This window comes from Mytilus trossulus, chromosome 3 (genome assembly GCF_036588685.1).
Source record: "Mytilus trossulus isolate FHL-02 chromosome 3, PNRI_Mtr1.1.1.hap1, whole genome shotgun sequence".
NCBI lineage: Eukaryota > Metazoa > Mollusca > Bivalvia > Mytilida > Mytilidae > Mytilus > Mytilus trossulus.
This window is the reverse complement of record NC_086375.1, coordinates 46,957,816-46,979,735: the sequence shown is the minus strand read 5'-3', so window position 1 is coordinate 46,979,735 and position 21,920 is coordinate 46,957,816. Positions and strand designations below refer to the sequence as shown.

The window sequence follows — 21,920 nt, the reverse complement described above, 5'->3', positions numbered from 1 at the left end:
TTTGTCGATTTTTTACCACTGTTTAACGTTTTGCAGTGAAACAATACCATTGGGAAGTCAACTTAGGCTATTACTAAACAATAACCCCTGGTTTTCTGAAGAAACAAAAATAAGTCACGGTACTATGGAGTGCAACAATCCTCATTATTTAATGCAAATATTGTGTTTCTGTTTCGCCAATAGTTTCATATTTGCAAATTCGTTTGTTAGTTTAAGAAACCGATACGCTCTTGACGGTTTGAGTAAATAATGACTTCAGAGAAATTATTTTTTTGTAAGGAGGGCTAGTTTTATGTTTTGTGTTCTAAATTGAATTGGGAGAATTTGGTGTTCTTACATCTACAGTTGAAAACCTGTCAAATGAAGGTTTTACGACAAGTGTTACATGCATATAACATAATCCATGAAAATGAGGACAAGGTCAACTGAACCTTGTCAGACAGACATGTACATCTTAGAATCATTCCATACACCAAATATAGATGCCTTACTGATTATTATACCAGAGAAATACAACAAACAACCAAAAACATGATTCACGAACTGAATGAGGTCAAGGTCATAGGAACCTTGTCAGTTAGATAATGTATACACTTAATAATAATAACATACACCTAATAAAGTTGACCTATTGTTCATATATAGTATCAGCTAAACCTTAAACCATGAAAATGTGGTCAAGTTCATATAAACAAGCACATTTAACAATCATTGATTACACCAAATATTATAGTCATGTTGCTTATAGTAACTGACAAATTGACAACACGACCATGAACTAAACATTGCCCAATGAACCACAAAAAAATAAAAGGTTGGAAGAAACCTGCCTATTAGACATGTACACCTTAAAATCAATCCCAGCTTTTCCTTTGTAGCATGGAACCTTGTAGTACAATTTCAGGGTGATCCATAAACTTAAACACAAGTTATTGTCTGGAAACTAGAAAATGCTAGTTTTGCCCCCTAATTCCTACATGTTTTGGGTAATTTTGGTGAAGCCTTCCTTTTGTGATATGGAACATTGTGGTACAATGTCAGAGAGATCAAAACACTTACACACAAGTTATTGTCTTGAAAATAGAAATATGCTTGTTTTGGCCATTAATTCATAACCTGTTGACTTCATAACCCGTAAAATAAATCCCAACCTTGCAAACAAATGCTTGTTTTGGGCCCCTAATTTCTAAACAATTGGGAACATCAATCCCAACCTTCCTTTTGTACCTTCTCATATATTTCATAGAGATCCATTCACTTAAACTAAAGTTATTGTTCAGAAACTAATGTGTCTTCCGACGACGATATCATACCATTATACGATCCCAAAATTTTTTTGGCGTTCATATAAAAAAATAGTTTCAGATAAACCTAGTCAGATGGAAATGTACACCTTACAATCATCCTAAACTCACATAAGTTGAAACTGGTATCATGAAAAGTAAATGGTGACAAAAAAAACCCAGAAAATAAGGTCAAGGTCAGATGTACTTCAAACTTGTGTACCTTACAATCATTCTGTATGCCAGATATAGTTGACCTATTTTTGGATACTAGTATACAATGGAGTTACTTAGAAACATTCATAAATCACTAACTAGATATGGACCAAAATATCCAGGAAAATTAGGTCAAGGTCAGATGAACCTTGTTAGACAGACATACACATCTATAATCATGCTATCCATTGAATAAAGTTGATGAATAACTTATAGATTTAGAGAAATTAATATCTAATCCCAAAACAAAACAATGGCATGATGTCACTGCTAGGTGATCCCTCATGATGGATGGCTGATAAAAGTTCAGTTGAAAATCAAATGTATATTCACTGAGGATAAGTACATGAGTACTGTAATATCCCTGCTTTGTGCTAGACCAACTTGCTGAGTCAGGTTTTTTAAGTGCTGTATCACAAGGTAACAGTCCCCAGGCAGAGTAGCAGCAAAATACTAATTTTTAAGTAATGATTTGAACAGGCCACGTTACACCTGGAGGCCAACATGCTTACACAAGACCACTGAGGTGTTTAAGTAATTCTTGTGTGAAGGACATGAGTACCTTGCAATGAATCTGTATACCAAATATTACACATACAAACAGATTTGGAGTTATACATCTCTTTAGATACAGTTTTGATATACCGGTATATATACCATTTTTGAATTCATAATATATTAAAAAAAAAAGTATTGGCAGCTAATATAAAAAAAAAGAAGATGTGGTATGATTGCCAATGAGACAACCAAATTGAAAATGACACAGAAATTAATAACTATAAGTCAACTTACAGCTTTTAACAATAAGCAAAGCCCATACCAAAGCAGGTAATCAACAAGTCCAACACACAGTTATGTAAGGTAAAGCTTAAAGCATCATTTATCCCTGGTTCTTTTCAAACCAGGTAAGAAGTTACATAAAGATTTTCTTAAATTTTACACCATTTTGTTTCATAGACAGCAAGTGATGAAAATATAAATCATTCATCTCATACCCTCCACAACAGAAACCTCTTCCCCCTTCACTTCTAGTCCCGATACAATTAAAATAAGATTGTCTTCCTAATAAATTTTATTTACCAATTATTTATTATGATATCACATCATGATACAAAATATATCTAAATGAAACCAAACACAATCTGCTTAATAAGGTGTCAGTAAATAAATATCAAACAAATTGTTACTAGTGATATGCTTTTGGCCATTTTTTTTTTTACATTAGTTATCTTTACAATTAAAAGGAGGAAAAGGATTTGCATCATGGGTTTGGTATCAATGGAAAAATATTACAATAATACTAAATAACTGACATTACTGAGGATTCTTTCAAATTTCCTGGAAACTGGTTGTTTTAGAAAATCATGTCTGCTTTGAGACAAGTCTGATTTTTTTTTTATCTTGGTGACTGAAGTAGTGACTTTTTGTTCAGGCCTAATATATAAATTTAAGGCTTTTCATTGCCCACCAAACTTATAAGAATAATAATAAATTTTATAAAAAATAGAATCCTCAGTTTGTGTCTGCTTTATATACAAAAGACATTTAAAACAACAATTCTTATACAAAGGTGAACTATGAAAAAACTACAATATAAAATTTAAAAAAATACATGATTAATTTCTATTACAAAAATTACTTAACTTATATTGCGTAATTAAACTAAACTAAATATCTTGAACTTTGCAAAAATTATCATTTCACCAAGAAAAATAGTTTGCATTTCATCCCACTTTTTTTAAAATATAAGGTTTCTTTACTCCCACCCAATTCTTAGCAAAGTTATTTTTTCAAATTAAGAAGCATGTTTTTTTAATTTTATTTAAACGTTTTTTAAGGTTGCATTTCATACGCCGGTAAATACGACAGCTCGACGTCTGTGACGTAACATGCCAAACAACGACGTCATTCGATATATGACGTCACGAAATAATGACCGTCACATTTCGGACCCATTGGAGAAAACATAACACTGTTTAATATTCAATCTTTTTTATTTCAAAGACATACAGCATTGATAAGAAGTTTGCACAAATTTAACCATGGACATATGTGTCCCTCCGGCACTGCCGGTGAGGACATATGTGTCCCTCCGGCAGCAAGAGGGTTAAGGGAACCTAGGATGGGAGATAGTCTAGAATGTGCTATAGTGTGAAAGTGTATCATATGTTTGCTCATCATTTGTGTACTGTTTTTTCACATTTAAAAGGTTCTCTTATTGAAGAATGGATTTTCCCCATTTCATTACTCATGTTGAAGGAGGGGGGGTTCCAATTACATGTCCCCATTCAAATGCATTGATCGTCCAAAAAAAGGGGGGTTCCAATGTTTTAATGTTTGAATCATAATGCTTTTAACCCCTATGTTTAATTTTAATTTTTACCAAAATAAAACACACACTTTGTTCTAGATACCCTCAGGATCATTTAGCTTAAATTTGGCTGAAATTGGTTCTGTAATTTCAGAGGAGAAGAAGCTTGAAATAGTTTACACTGGACAGACAATAACAAAAATGAAATGCCAAGTGATAGCTGAAGCTCTCAGTTCCTTCGGAACGGATAGCTAAAAAAAGAACTTATTGTCTTTTACATTTAAGGTTACATTAAGTGAAATTACCAGGAAAATAAATAATTAGCAAAATGCATATTGATTTTTGTCTAATTGAATGGCCTATAAAAGATTCATTTATGATCATTCTATTATAAAAGCCCTTATAACAATACTTCAGGGATTATTGGAGTATTTAAACTATATTGGCATGTTTAATTTCTAAAGAACATCTATCGGAATAAGAATATAGTGATAATATGCACTTCACAATGTCAATAGGAGGAATAATAATAAATAAAAAAATGAAAGAAGGTATGAAAGTAAACTTTAAAAAGAATGTTAAATAAAATGTGTTGAATAGTGTTTAATCAAATTTTGCAGAGGTACATGCTTCCAATTGGCTTCCCTCAGAGTTACATGCCTCTAATTGGGACCGCTCTGCCAGGGGTACTGCTTCTAATTAGCTTTAGCAAACAGAGGTATATATGTACTGCTTCCAATCAGCTTCGCAACAAGACAGAGGGTATGTGCTCCCAATTAGCTTCACTAAGAGGTACATACTTCCAATTGGCTTCGCTCAGACAAACGTACTTCTTCCAGTGTTGAAATTGTACGGGACTGCAAGTGTGTACTACATCCAGTGTTGTAAATGGTACATAATTGCAAGTCAAATGTCGTCCAAAGTGAAAAAAACATATTTTATTAAACATTCTTGATCCAGTAATCTTTCAAATCTACCTTCACTCCTTTTTCATAATTTATCCTGATGGTGACATTGTGAAATGCAATCTATCACTCAAGGTTTAGTACTCTACTGTAGTTTTAATCCTAATGAAGGTGACATAGAAACCAAAATATTCTTATAAATATATAAATCTTATTTAAACACTAGCAATCCCTAAAGTCTTGTTCTTATAAAACATTTAATTCTTTTCATAATCAAAACCCAACCTTACATAAATGATCCAAGGATCCCCTTTTCTGATTCAATCGTATTGGAGTTTTAGATGGAAGATGAAGATAAACAAATACAGACATTTTTCTCTTTAAGGAAGGTCGCTGCCAGTGCTCAGTTTCAAAATAAGTAGCTTTCCATAACGCTAGTATATATTGGAAGGGGATTAATTGAGGAATCAAAAAAGGAAAAAAAAAATAGGGGTCAATGTGCTTGTTTTCAAGATATTAGCCATTGGAATTTTGGCGGGAAAATGTTCTCTCTTGACTTTTCATAGCTTTATCATTGACGATTTAAAGTGCTCAAAAACTGTTATTAAAACAATAAATAAGATTTTATAAGACTTTTACAAATGACTTATAATTATACGTGTGAAAGATTTATAAAAAGAAAAATGGGCGTCCATGGGCTAAGTATTTTAAGTCAATCAAATGGATAAGAACCAAGGATTTTGAAAAACTGACAAAAATTAGAAAACATGACAAGCAAACATCCTTAACATATCATTACAAATTAAACGAAGAAAAATCTTATTTTGCAGGTTCTTTAAGCTTATATTTTTTAAATGTTTTAATTTTTGTTTATTTACAAAACTCTAAATAATAGTAAGTTTTAGCTAGTATACATCTGATATTTAAAGAAAATGTATACAAAAGTGAATATAAGTTACTCTGACTTCTTCAATAAAAAAAATTAGGTCTACAAGATATAACAAATCACACTGAAGATGGTGTTTAACAACAAATTCTATCAATTAATCTATCCCCCCAAAATGTTCCTTTAATATGCTTATGATGAAATTATCTTTATTCTTTTATGATAAAACCTCAGCTAAATCAACAAAAAGTTATATACATAGAAAAATATGCATCTATACAATTCAGGAAATGAAGAAAAAAAACACATTTCAATAAAATACATTTTTTTTCTTCTTTTTTTTTAAGATTCTCCATTCTCAACATATTGGAAGTGTTTCGACTAGAAAGAGACCCTTATAAAAGTATATTATGTAGATTAACATGTAAAATTGTGAAACTATGAAACAATATATCAAAATCCAGTTTGGTGTGCAGTAGCATTTGAAGGCAATAATGTACACCAGTAGAGATACCAAAATGTAGCCACAATTTCAAATTGAAAACTTCAAATCTCCACATAAAAAGTTAATCAACATCTCCCAATTTTGTTGAAAATGGAGAATCTGTACACAATTTTTTTTGGTAAAAAAATACATTTTCTGAATTACATTCTTTACTGATCATAGTTATATCACATGATCCTTTTATGTTGCTGCCAAAGTTTTAAAGTAGATCACTGGTATATGTTTCCCGAGATTGATTTTCCTATGCTCTTTTCAAAAATATTATACAAAGGATGGGTCACCTTGCTATTTTTCAAGCTATGAGAGTCGTTAAAAATTGCCTATATTTGCTTAAAATGATCATGAAAAAACACATTTTTGTGCATAAAAACAAATCTATGAGATAGATTTTGTGAAATAAATTGTGAAAAGATAGGTTTATAATATGCTTTAAAAAAATAAAAATAAAAAATGGTGCCACCAAACTTGTTTTCTTGCTACTAGTAAAAATTACAAAATTCCTTATCAGGCCATTAAATATTTTTACTAAAAGGGTTATCTCCACTTAAATTGCTAAGTTAAAAAAAAAAATTCTCAAGCACCAATGTTTGGTAATTGTTTAAATATTTTGGAAAATGCAATAAATCAGCAAGTTTACTTCATATAAATAAACAGTCTAACCAATAAAACTGTATATCTGTCTACAAAGGAGTAGGTCCGGTAAGGACCGATTTTGGCCTCCAATTTCAGGTACATCTAACAAAAGATTTTGACCACTTTTCAAACACTTAAGTGTCTATTTCATTTGAATCAATTAGTTTATGTGAAAGATTTGAACTGATTCAGTCATTAAAAACGATCCGATTCAAGCTCAAATATGAAAAATCAATCAAATATGCCGAAAAATGTCACTTTTCGGATGTTTTTTTGTCAAAAATGAAAGTGGCCGCATCCGTGTTCATCCTCAACCTTTATATATGTTATGTATTATCATAAAATACAACTTCCATTTCAATATTAAGGATGAACACGAATGCGGCCACTTTCGTTTTACACGAAAACCGTCTAAAATTTAACTAAAATGCCAGAATTTTGAAGAATTCAGTAATTTAGCATGACTTTAAGGTGCCAGTACCCGATATATGTTCATTGTATAGTCAAAAATAGCCCATATTTATGAAGCAGAAGCACTCTACTGTTCAATAAATAACTAAAAGTTCACATTTTAACAATTTTGTAAAACTGCTATATTTTGAGGCCAAAAAGGGCTCTTACCGGACCTACTCCTTTGAAGATTTGGGCAAATAACTAGGCTGATAGTGTACTGCAATAGTACAATCCAAGATGGTGGTATACCATGAAACTACCTTTATATAATTTTGCATTTCCATCACTTTATTAGCAAAAAAAAGACGAAATTAATCAATGTTTAGTTCTCTGACATGTTTATAAATCAAGGTGATGGTTTTCTTGTTTGAATTGTTTCACAATTTTCAAGGCCTATTATGGTTTAATATACTGGTTTTATAAATTCAGAAATTGTTGCATGCATTTATTCCTTTGATTTTTAAAGAATTGACAAATATGGAAAATTAATTATTTGGATTTCCGTAAAATCTGCATCAGCTATATGAGTGTGAGGTCTTGTTATTGTAATATTCTACCAGTTGCATTATTTGCATTAATAAAAACTGGCAAAAATTTCTAAAATTTACAGTTGTATAGGTTTTGCTCATTGTTGAAGGTCATACAGTGACCCTAAGTTGCTTACATCTACATAATGAGGCCTCTTATTGATAGTTGTATAGTTGGAAATCATACCACATCTCCTTATTTTTAAATACTAGGACAATTTAAGTTAATAAAAGACAGAGTAATAAGCTGCCTGAAATTTTAATGTTTGACTTCCCTTATTTACATTGCTACCCCATTACAGATTATATATAAAACTGAACTTAGAAAAAACATTTAAATATTAGATCTGAATCTGTACTTATAGAATTCTAGGCCATTTACATGCTCTTAGCTGAATTGTTCATTAATCTTTTTTTTCTTTCTTACCTTTACAATCAGCTCCAATGGCACTTCCCAGCCTCAATCCTTACAGACAAGCTGTGGTGCTAACCTGAAATATAAAATGCTGAGTCATTAAAAAAATAATAAAGGAATACTTTTGGTAAACTGTATCTATATCATAAAAAAAATGGTCATATATGTGTAACAGATTTTGAGAACAGATGGATCAAGTAAAGTGACCTGTAGAACATTTAAGTGACATTTGGTCTCCTGCGAAGAGTTGTCTCATTAGAAATCATACCACATTTTCCATCTTATATTATTATCCATCCAAAAACAACACATTTCATGTAATCAATTCAGATCTTTATTGGGATAGGTTCAAAAAGTTAACTTATTTTGCCAAGGTAACCCTTGTCCTTTACTCATAATGGACCTGATAAACAAAAGAGTATACTTTTGACAACTCTTATAAACCTCAAATATAAAAAAGAAGATGTGGTATGATTGCCAATGAAACAACTATCCACGACCACAAAAGACCAAAATGACACAAACATTAACAACTATAGGTCACTGTACAGCCTTCAACAATGAAGAAAGCCCATACCGCATAGTCTGCTATAAAAGGCCCTGATATGACAATGTAAAACAATTTAAACTAACAGCCTTATTTTTAAAAAAATGAACGAAAAACAAATATGTAGCACATAAACAAACGACAACCACTGAATTACAAGCTCCTGACTTGGGACGCCTAGAGTCTTTATTTATTTGGAAATAAACTTATAATTACACATTTAAAAAAAAAAAAAGGATAAACATACTGATACCTACCTATATATTAGCTGTATTAGACTACCAAGTCTTATTCCCACATCATTAAAACATGTAACAGAAAGTACCTAAAAAGAAATTATTATACATATTTATTTTACAATTCAATCAACCTAGAACTTACTTTAAAAATAAAAATGATTTTTTAATTTCATGAACCAGTGGTATAACAGCAACATACTTTGTAAAATTCATATAAAACTGGAAAAATAATCAGACATGGTTAAAATTTATGATTTAAATATTTTACAATGAGTTGAATGATCAAATATTGTGCTGGTCTCCCCTTTAAATTTAATTCCCATCTCAGAATGAACTATTGTAATTGTAATAGAAATTCCTGTTAATGTACATGGTACCTGAAAATATTAAAATGTGTTTTTCTGGTAAATAAACTCTTGTGATGTTTTAAAGTAGAAAATGTTGTTTGTTGTCTTAATTTGCACTTCGTAACAAATATTTGTAGAAAATGTCTAGAAAAAGCTTGTCTTAAATAAACTTGCCTTCTAATTTTTCATGGAATAGCCTCAGACTTGGTTGAAGATTCAATTGACCATCTTCCTTGGAGCTGCTGAAAGTGGTGGTTTTTTTTGGTGTTCTGTTTTTTTTTATTTTTTTTTTAGCTTAAACACTGCTAAAATTAACAAAAAGTTGGAAACATATATATATCTAACATAACAATCTTGAAAAAGCAAAAATTACATTTTTTTTCTTTTCTTTTTTCTTTTTTCTTTTCTTTCTTTTTTTTTTTTTTTTTAGATTCTCCATTCTTAACCTACTGAAAATGTTTTGACTACACATGAACCATTATAAAGAGTTCTTAAGCAGGTCTTCAAATAAAATTGTAAAATTTGTTTATTTCCTTTCCATAATAAAATATCAATTAAATCTAATTAACAGGGCAGATTAATCATTAACAGGATTGGAACTATCAAGGTAGCCTACAACTTCCAATCTGGTTGAAAATAGAGAATCTTTACACTTTTTCTTCTTCAAAAATACACAATAAATTGTCTGATTTACATTCTTTAATATATCAGTTTTTATTGAACACTAATTTTATGCATTTTTCTTAGGTGCCTTGGTGATTCTCTCCTATTACTCAGACCTTCTCAGCCTATAAAAAATTGCCACCAACATATGGTTTTTAGCGTAAAAAAATCAATCAACCTTTTTCATCAAGATATTTTTTTACTATGCTTCTTGTGTAATAATCTTTTTTCGAAAAACAATTGAAGTTGGACAATAATTTATATCTAACCATTCAGAAAACCCCAAAAATACATTTCAATAAAACATTTATTTTTTTTTCATTTTTTTTTTTAGATTCTCCATTCTAAACCTACTGGAAATATTTTGACTATACATAGACCATTATACAGATATCTAAAGTAGGTCGACAAGTAAAAATGTAAAATTGTTCTTTTCCCATTCTTTTTCAAAGTATTAATTATCAATTAAATTTAATTATGGGGAGATAATGAATGGTATCTGAACAATAAAGTTAGCTTAAAACTTAAAACATGCTGTAAATGGAGAATCTTTACATAATTTTTTTTTTTTTGTAAAAATTAAAACATTTTTTCAAACATATACAAAATTGTCTGAACTACCAGTACATTCTTTTCTGCTTCAGTTTTATCGCACAATAACTTATGCAGCCACAGTTAACGTTACCTGAAAAAGAAATTTACATTCTTAAACAAATCTGTCACTAATATTAATTGCAAAGCAATAATTGACTAAGCATTACACTTATGATGCATATAATAGTTCTTATACTTTGTTTTGAAGAGATGCGTTGACATAAATTAAAATTTGTAAGGGTACCACGGAACCCAGTGTCTCGCTTATTTTTGCTGTAAATTGCAGGCTCAACAATAATGAGGTAAAAATTTGTAAGGGTTCCGCGGAACCCAGTGTCTCGCCTTTTTTTGCTGTAAATCGCAGGCTCAACAACAATGAGGAAAAAAATCAATAAAAATATTCCTCTTGTTACTATTTTATGATTGTAAGAAAATCTAAGTCCATTTAAAAGTAAATTACAGAAAAAACAGAGTAATCTTTTTACAAACTTTACTTCTGGATACAATCTTATGATCATAAATAAGCTTCTGTCCAAGTTTGGTACAAACCCAGGATAGTTTAAGAGAGTTTTTAAAATTTTAAAAACTTTAACCACAGAGTGAATGTAATGGTTCCCTGCAGAAAAACTAAGTCCATTTAAAAGTAAAATATGGAAAAAATGCATTTAATTATTTACAAAATTTACTTCTGGATACTATCTTATGATCATAAACAAGCTTCTGTCCAAGTTTGGTACAAACCCAGGATAGTTTAAGAAAGTTATTAAAATTCTAAAAACTTTAACTACAGAGTGAATGTTTTGTTTCCCCGCAGAAAAAAAAACTAAGTCCATTTATAGTCAAATACGGAAAAAATGAATTTTATTTTTACATAATTTACTTCTGGATACTATCTTATGATCATAAACAAGCTTCTGTCCAAGTTTGGTACAAACCCAGGATAGTTGGAGAAAGTTATTAAAATTCTAAAAACTTTAACCACAGAGTGAATGTTTTGTTTCCACGCAGAAAAAACTAAGTCCATTTATAGTAAAATATGGAAAAAATGGAATTTTATTTTTACAAAATTTACTTCTGGCTACTATCTTATGATCATAAACAAGCTTCTGTCAAAGTTTGGTAGAAATCTAGTATAGTTTAAGAAAGTTATTAAAATTTCAAAAACTTTAACCACAGAGTGAATATTTGTTGACGCCGCCGCTGACGACAGAATGTAGGTTCGCTTAGTCTCGCTTTTTCGAAAAAAGTCGAAGGCTCGACAAAAACCACAAGGGTTTATAAGCAAAATATTGAATTGACGAACAAGTAGTTGGATGGTGTCTGACATATTTGTTTTTATTTCATTGTTTCATTATAACTCAGGCAGTTGGTTTTGCCCATTGTTGAAAGCCATACAGTGACCATTAGTTGCTTACATACGCATCATTGGTCTCTGTGAGATAGTTATTTCATTGGCAATGACATACCACATCTCTTTTATTTTTATATAAGGGGACAATTAAGACAACTTAAAACAGATAGCAAGATTTTCTAAGTATATAATTGTTTGGTTTCCCTTATTTATCTTGATATCTCCTTTGAGATTATGTTTGTAGTTAAAATTAAGAAAAGTTAAAATGTAAGATCTACTTTGTAACATAAAAAATATAGACTATCTGCATACTCACAGCTAAATAGTTCATAAATCTATGTATTGGTTCTTACCATAAAAGTCAGCTCCAATGGCCATTCTCAGCCTCAATCCTTACGGATAAGCATGATGCTAACCTGAAATATAAAATCATTAGTCATAACAATTATTTAGAGGATCTCTGTTGGTATACTGTATGCAATTTATATAGAAATATGTTATACAGTATATGTGTTATAGATGTTCAGAACATAATTGACCAGACTGCAATCCAACAACCAATCTAAATTGAGTTAGATCTTTCAATTTACACAAAGTCATATATTTGTAGTATTGTACTGATAAAAGAAAGAGTAGACTATTTACACAAAGTCATATATTTGTACTGATAAAAGAAAGAGTAGACTATTTACACAAAGTCATATATTTGTACTGATAAAAGAAAGAGTAGACTATTTACACAAAGTCATATATTTGTACTGATAAAAGAAAGAGTAGACTATTTACACAAAGTCATATATTTGTACTGATAAAAGAAAGAGTAGACTATTTACACAAAGTCATATATTTGTACTGATAAAAGAAAGAGTAGACTACAAACTCTAAACTATCAAGACTAAAGTAAAGCATTCAATATTTCCAAATATTTTTAATAACTCATTCACTTTTTCAGAACAGTATACTGGTACCTACCTACATATAAGCTGTATCAGACCACCAAGTCTTATTCCCACACCATGAAAACATTTCAAAGAAACAACCTAAAATATTAAAATCAACAAATTATTATTCAATTTCATTTTTCCAACATTTACTTAACATGCTTTTGATTTCCTACTACAAGTTTTCATTTGTACATGTATAACTTGAAGGACAGTAACTGTTTGTAAAATTAATATAAAAGATGAAAAAACAAAATTTATGATTTGAATTTCAACTCCACAAAAGATCATTAAGTTTAAACATATTTTATTCTTCAAATACACAAATCATTTGCCTATTTTACAATGAATTATCTCCCATTTAATGATAAAATCTTCATGTCCATTGTTCTAGTCTCCCCATAAAGTTGTACTTCTATTTCATCATTTAAATATTCTTTTTTTAAACTTAAAAAAAATCTTGTTCATGTACCTTATTATTTTCTTGGTAAAGCCTCAGACTTGGTTGAAGATTTATTTAACCATCTTCCTGGGAGCTGCTAACTTGGCTGCTTTTATCTGCTTTTCAACATAGGTTTTGGTTCTGATCAGCTGACTGAATCCATTTTATCCACTAATTGAAATGTCCTTTGTGTTCGATTTAATAAAATATACAATTGTCACTAAAATGTTCTAAAGCATCTCTCATTTTCTTTTTTCGTTCAAAGCTTTTCTCATATACTAGTATAATACAAATAAATTATTAAATTCATTCATAAAAGGATATAAAATACCAGATGTGCTTTTAAACAAGTAACTTGCATTTTGAAAATTTACCAAATATTTATGGTACCCCACGATTTTCGCTTTCCCATTAAAATTATTATTTAGAACTTTGTTTACATATTTTTTTTTACAAAGCTCTAATATAGAGTTAGCAGACATCTGATATATAAATACTTATACAAATGTAATGAAGAAGAACAGTAAAGTAATTGTCGAAAACACATAAATCACCAACGTTTTTTTTTATATTTTGAAGCATAGTTTAATAAAATATCTCTTCTTGTATAGTTTACTTATCATGCACAAAGTAGTCGTGTATATTCCAAAAAAAATATCAAAGTCTCAAATAGCTGAGTTTTGCAAATTTTTCCTAAACAATGTAGAATGGTCAATTCTAGAATTTTAATATATGGAAATATAAAAATGGGAAATGATGATCAACCTCAATAGATTGACAAACTCTCTCTGAAGTTCCAAAGATAAGGGTTAAAAACAAAAATTGTTACGTTCTATTGAAATTTTTAGATGAAAAAATTATCAAGTTCCCAAGTACTGAAAAGTGGGAAAAAATTAGCATACCATTCCACAGTAACAAGTAATGTTGTGTGAATTTTCAAAGATCTAGATTATTTACACAAAATTGGTAAAATTGTACTGTCTTTGAAAATTTTGATAAAAAATATTATTTAAAATTTTTTGGGAAAATGGGGGTAATTTCCTCTAGCAATATGGATACTAGTAGGTACACAGCTTTAACTTGTGTGGAATCTTTCTGTGAAGTTTTGTAGTACAAGAAACACTGAAATGAAAAGAATACAAATATGATGTAATATGGTACAGCAGGTACTATGTAGAATGAAAGACAAAAAGTAGTTAAAAAAGTGTTAAACTCGAAGAAATGATAAAAATACTGATTCTTTATAATTCAAAATAATTGTCAAAATTCAAATTGCACGTGATGATTTTGGTTTTTGAAATAAAAAGTTGCAGAAAAATAGTTCCTAAATTTACATTTACAAAAATTATGTTTTTTGTTCCAAAAGGTGATATCAAAATTTGTTTTTTGTAAAACTGTTTCCAATGACTTCTTTTGGAAAAGAATGAAAATCACTGATATCTTGACAATAAAAGAGATGGACTGACCAGGGGCAGATCCAGCCATTTTAAAAAGGGGGGGGGTCCCAACCTGGGATAAAAGGGGGGGTCCAACTATATATCCCCATTCAAATGCATTGATCGGCCAAAAAAAAGGGGGGTTCCCTGTTAAAATAAAGCAGTTCAAGAAATACTATGAACTAATGGGAAACGACTTTGTACTAATAAGGCTGAAATAGGATCCCCATTAAAAGTAAAGCCCTCAGAAATTCCTGTTGGATAATGGATTAGCCAGGATATCTTTTTGAAAATAAAATTTCAAAGGATCAGTCCAAAATTTATGATGAGCAATTGTTAAATGTGATTAAAAGTCACATTAAGACAAGTTGTAAATTATGTTCTGGTAATTATTAACAAAATAGTTATAATGAATTTTTAAATAGAATCAAATAACAGTGAATTCAGTAAAAGCTTATGGCAAATGGACACAAAGTGGACATAAAAATTAGCCTGTTCCAAAAAATCATTTTTTGAATCTTGAAATTTGAATCTGATAATAAAATCAAAATTGAAGCAAGTTATGAAATTTGATTATAAGTATGTTGTAAGCAAAAAAATAAATACTGTGGATTCATTATTCTTTGATCGTTGTCGGGTTAAAAATCTTTTGTGGATTCATGTGAACCACAATTTTCAGATTTCACAAAAATAAAATTATGGACTTTTAGGAAGAATTGGTAAAAATGTCTGAATGAAAACTTAGTAGTGAGAGTTGAAAATTAACCCAAGGTTTAGATACTTGAAGCAAAAAAAGAGATGTTCACACAATATTAGGAATGATTACTTTTAATAACTTTAGTAAATGTTCATAGTTTCGGATAACTCAGAATGAAGGTTTTTGGGGATATAAGAAATTATCAAAACAATGGTTTTCCCCTTTTAGTCAAAGCATTATTAAGTGATTGTATTTCAGACAAGAGACCCATCCAATTTTTTAAAAATTTTAAAATATTACTTTTACTTAAGGATTACCTTGTTAGCAATCAAATGCTTTTAAGAAAATGTTACCCAGATATAATTTTTACAATATGATTCCCTTCTTTTAACATAATTTTGAGAAATCGAAACTACTGTGCAGATTCAAAGTTCAAAGCAGTGTTATGCACTAACATTTTTTTTTATATTAATGACTGTTAAATATCAAATACATTTCATTTCAGAATTACATATAAAGATTCCTTAGAATGCAAAACACCATATCCTGAATACTTGAAAACCACAAAACAATCCAAAGACCATACAATACAGGAGACACAACCAGACCCAACTGCAAGCTATGTTAAATATTAGTAAAGAGTACTAGAGACGCAGCGCTCAAAGCTCAATGTATTTCTGAAATGATCATTTGATATTTGCTTAGTCTACCAAAACAAACTTTATGTTCAGCTACTAAACTTTGAATGCACTTTACCATGTGTTTAATTAGTTTCAAGTACAAATGTTCTCCAAATTGACAGTCACAATGCATCGAAAAAACAAAAAATACATGATTTTTTTTATATAAATCTGAAGTTTCATTTTTTTTTTACTACAGTACCACAAACAAAATGGCATGTATTTTTTTGCAAACCTATTTTCAACCATCCAAAAATCCCTGACAAAGCTAACAAGATAATGTCTTAAAACGTCTTAAAAAAATCTATAGAACATTGGATCTAATGACAGTCTGTTGTAAAAAGCTAGAAATGTGTTGCATTTATTTTAAAGCGGGGTACAATTATGTACAAATCATTTAACTAAATTCCAGATGAAAATTAAGTTCAATTGTAAATAAATGGGGTACATTTTTTGCATGTTGAAATCAAATTAAATCAAACTTTTTCCTAATTTTTAAATTCTTTAAAATATTTTTTACAGTTATTTATATATAGTAATAAACTGTGCATCACTATTAAATGCATGAATTGTTTCTTTTTTTTTGGGGGGGGGGGAGGGGGGTTCAAATCACTAACTACATTTTACAATGTATGAATGAATTGCACACTTAAAAGGACTATTTTTTCCCAAAACCATAAAATTTCGTTGATAAAATTTATAATCTAATAGATATAGGAAGATGTGGTGTGAGTGCCAATGAGACAACTCTCTATCCAAATAACAATTTATAAAAGTATACAATTAAAGGTTAAACATGTATTATTATTAAACTAATTTTTTGTTGATTTGTTTTAAAATAAATGAAACATAAATTTCTCCATGGACAAGAATATAATATGTAGGAACTTCTACTTGTTTTTATATTTAAATATTTGAATACCTATCTTAACATTATCAGAATAAAAAAGTAGATGTTATGTCCTTGGCTATCATGGACAAAATGATAATTTTTCTATGTTAATTTAAAAAGATAAAAACTTTTACATTTACAAATTGCTCATCATAAAAATATGTAATTCAACTAATCTAGACCCAATCATATTTTTTGTAAGTACCGCAATTCAAATATATATCTTAATTTACCAGTAGAAACTCTTTACCATAAAGAAGGGGAGTAGGCTTTTTCATCTGGGTGAACGGGTTTCATTTCATCAGGTAACATCATCATCACATACCATGCTGAAATAACCTTGGTATAACATTGCACTCCCCCTCCCCCCCAACTTTCTTTAGGGTAAAATATACATGACTTATCTTGGGGCATCATATTATAAATGGATCAATTAGTTGAAATACTGCTTCAGATTGGTTTCCCCATTTCATACAAGTTATCTCCCCTTCTCATTTTTTGTTGTTGTTCTCAACGGTCATTTAAGATATCGATGTTTTCATGTTGTCAGACTGAGTCATTCTTTGTCATTGTTTTATTTAATATTTTCTGTACAAAAAGGTACATTATTAAATTTTGGAACAGTTTAAATGTAAAAATTCATAGTATCATCTGCTTTAAATAGAAATTTGTTATTTTTGATTTATCATTTAGCACATTTAATAATTAAAATATTTCATGCAATAAAAGTAAATTAATCAACATTTCCAAATTTTGGTTTTATCAAAAAACTATTAATTCATTATTTTTAATAGTTCAATGGAAGTAAAAATTTCCAATAAGTTAAACATTTTCCATATAGAATTGGAAAAAAACATACAAAGATTAATGTAGCATTTTGACAATTTTTAATAGAAAAAATGGAAAAATAAATGTAAAAAAAAACATTTAATTTTGCCAATTTGTAAATTACTTCACATATCATATACAATACTTACTATTCTGAGGGGCTGGTGAACACCCTGTCATTGGTTTCATGCTCATTGGCTGAGATCATCCCTGTTTTTTTGGTTGGGTTGGTGCTCATTGGCTGAGATCATCCATGGTTTTTGGTTGGGTTGGTCTCGTTGGCTGAGATCATCCCTAGTCTTTGGTTGAGTTGGTGCTTAGTGTCTTAAGACCGTTCTTGGTCTTTGGTTGGTGATGTACAATTTTGTTTTCAGTGTAGTTTTTTGTACACTATTTCTTTTGGTTATGTGTTGTCCTTTTTAACCCGTTGTTTAATTAGTTAAATACTTAGTTTCCTTCATTTTTATGTCTCTGTTGATCATTATACTTGACTGTTTGAATTTTGAGGATACTTGTGGAAGTACTATTAGAAATAAGCCATTCACAGATGTTCTAGGATATGGATACCATCTACTTGATAAAATTTTGTGTGCTGCTTCATGGAAAAAAAAGATGGAAAAAAAGATGTTTCATGTGTAAAATTTTGTGAGAAAGTTCCAAGGAGTTTAGTTTCAAATTACACCAAGTACCAATGATTTCTCAATCAAAAGATTTCTGTTCCAATGTAGTTGATTTCTTCAGTGTGTTTTATCCCATTGACATTAATACCACATGACATTTTTTAAAGACAAACAAAAATGCAAAAAGAGTCAGAATTAATAAATACTGTATACCTATACATCTTTGTGAGAACTCTGAAATGGATATAAATAATAAAGATTAGTGGTTTGTTGGAGAAAATTTTGTCTCTTCCTTAAAAAATATAGACTCCCAGAAATCTATTTGCCACTCCTCCTGGTCTGCTACAATTGAGTCATATTTAAAGTCTATGATTGAAATACCCTCAGCTGCATCTGCAATAAATACAAATTTAAAAATTAGTAGTGTTGGAGAACGTTGGCGTCACTTCTATCAAACGGGTCCATGACTGAAACATCCTCCTGGCTGCATCTGAAAAAATAAATCTGTAGTGTTGGAGAATGTTGGTGTCACTTTCATCAAACGGGCCCTTTAACAAGCTCATGGTAGAGTGATCTTGTTACTATTGTATAGTGCTGCGGAAACTTTGCGCTACCCTCCCTGGCCTAGTACAACGGAGTCTATCCAACGTCTATGACTGTAACATCCCCCTGCTGCAATCTGCAAAAATCAAAATTATACATTATCATCTGTGGAAGAACACTGAAATAAAATATTAACATTTATACAACATTACACAAACAAAAACGTAAAATGGATCAACCATCCTTATTTTTTATTCTTTGAAGTTACTTTTAAACCTTTTTTGATAATATCTCAATATTTGTATTTGCATTTCATGAACCTGTTCTAATTCAGAAACCTGTTGTTGAGTGGTTGCTGTTTGTTGGTGTTTTTTTTTTTAAATAGATTAGACTGTTGGTTTTCCTGTTATAATTGTTTTACACTAGTCATTTTGGGATCTTTTATAGCTTGTTGTTTGTTGTGTGCCAAGGCTACGTGTTGAAGGCTGTTCTTTGGCCTATAATTGTTTAACATTTTATACATTGTGACTTAGATTGAGAGTTGTCTTATTGTAACTCATACCACATCTTTTTATTCCTTATTTTTGAAATAAAAAATGAAATAAATTTTGGCAAATGAATGTTACTGCTGTCAAATTTCAACATAAGATTTATACTTTCAAATAACTGCACTCAAGCTAGTCAAAAGAGGAAGCATACACATTTGAGTTTTACCTGTGAAAGAAAGATTTTTGTGTGCAAAATCTGTCAGCAAGTGTTCTTTGTGGTGGCTCCAATTTTCTTTGTTTTTGTACTTTAACATATCCTTCTTTTTTTTAATATCTGACTAAGCTGAGCAACCCTAAGCTACTATGGGTGAACTGAATGTTGCAGGACAAAATAAGATTGAATTGGAAGACAATCAAACATCAGGATTTTTTTTAGCTCATTTTTACAAAATTTAACAAAACTGGCTGCTAACAGCAAATTTATATGACTTCATTTTATAACTTTTTTAAAAAATTTAAAAGAAAAGGAATGCTTTTTTGTCTTAATCATGACATAAATATTCTAAATGGTTTTTTTTCATAATTTTAAAAGGTGAATGGAAGCTGGCTAAAATATACAAAATAATTATGTAATTTTAGTAACAATTTCAAGCTTTAAACTTTTTTTTATCTCTACTTAGTGTGTCTATCATGATATCAACCTCAAGCTTAGCTTAACAAATTTGGTGGATTCTTTAATGTTTATTGAGTAACCGCGATAATCTATTAGGGAAAAAAGTGTATTCTAGTACATAACCCTAAGCCTTGCTACCAATAGAAGAAAATGGTGAACAATTTATCAAATATTGAAATCAAATCTCCTTAACAATTAGAATATGCTTTACTGTGTTTTGATCAAACTCATTTATACTCTGCAGAAACTAAAAATAAAGTCTTCAGTCAAAGTCAATCAGATGTTTAGCATTGATAATGCATTGAACTAACGTACATAAGGTTCTTTGTGACTCAAGGCCCATAAAACTACCAACAATGACAATTTGCTTTCCATATCCTCAACCAATTCGACACTAGTCACTCGTGCCATTTAACTTCAATAAAAACGTTGTTTGTCTTCGTGTTTCAGTCAAAGTGCAATGTTAGTGACATAGTCTCTACAGAGTTGAAATGAGTAAAAAAAATAATGAAAGTTCTTGTTTTTGAACAATAATAAAATGCTATCTGTTTTAAGATGTAGGATACACATTTGACATGTTAGTGTGTGGTTGAGGGTCTCCATGCTGTGGTGTTTTGTTAGAATGGCATCCTACATCATTGCCTTATTTTCATGGAAAATCAAAAAAGTATTGTTGATGAAAGCATGGCTAAGGGTTATGTTATTTAAAGCAATTCTGTATTTCTATATCTTCGTTATCAAATATGAATACCACAGACACTAAAAAAGGAACATTTGAAAACAGAAATATAATGTCTTGGTTTAATTTTAACCATTATAATAAAATTTTGTTTCATTTGTTTCAAATGAAAACCACATAACGGAAAAAGCATACACCTTTTTGAATAAATTTATCATGTCTTGAAAAATAATTGATAAACTAAGTAAAATTTAAAATCAAAATTAATTGAGCTGGACTGACACGAGTAAAAATTGTGGAGAATATTTTAGAATTGACATATACTTGACACAACTGAGTAAAATTTAAAGGACTAAGCATTTATGAAGAAGGCATTGTTGCTTAAATGTAGGAAAAGTATATTAATTTATATTCCAATTTTTTCTCCCTAATATAAGTAACCACTGAGTTTTCAAATTGTTCAAAGTTATCTCCCATTGTTTAAAGGTAAACTTCATCAAAACAACTTTCATTCACTTATAAAAATTTGAAAAATTACCAGGGCAACTGAAATAATGGTAAAAGGCCAATGAGGTTGTGTTAAATGAAATATAACAGCGACATTTTTCTCCAAGTGGAAAATCAAATTTTAAAAATTTTGTTTGCTAATTGCATTTGGTATTTTTTTTTTAAAGAACTGAAATAAAGGAATTTGAAATCAAAACCCCTTCAATAAAAGTTCATAATGAAATGATGTACCCATTACTACGGTTGATCTTTGATATATATATATAAAAAAAAGACATGTTTTATAGCCCTGCAACATGCTCATGTGCCTGTCAGAATTTGATGTTCACATACGGTAAGTTCTTTGTAGTCTGTTCATATTTTTTCACAACTCTGTAAGACTGGATGATTTACAACTTCACTTATTGTATAAACATCAGTACATAGTTGTAGACCTGAAGATGACTGGTTATTTATTTTCATGGGTTGCTGCCTCGATGTATACCCTGTATTTCATTTTCATCATGATGATAAAATTCAAAAATTATTTTATCCTGATGCATGATTTTTAACTTACAAAAACAATACTCACCAAGTATAGATGAGGTTCTTACCATACTCTAGTAACCACAGAGATAGC

General features: G+C 29.8%; 1 long non-coding RNA gene across 1 annotated transcript; it reads right to left on the bottom strand.

The window, feature by feature from the left end:
* Positions 1-9,672: 9,672 nt before the first annotated feature.
* Positions 9,673-19,933, bottom strand: LOC134711644 (uncharacterized). The gene is made up of 5 exons (XR_010106209.1): positions 17,941-19,933; positions 13,289-14,380; positions 12,848-12,915; positions 12,229-12,291; positions 9,673-10,615 (listed from the first exon to the last, which is right to left on the bottom strand). It is a non-coding gene; the product is annotated as an uncharacterized LOC134711644 (long non-coding RNA).
* Positions 19,934-21,920: the final 1,987 nt, after the last annotated feature.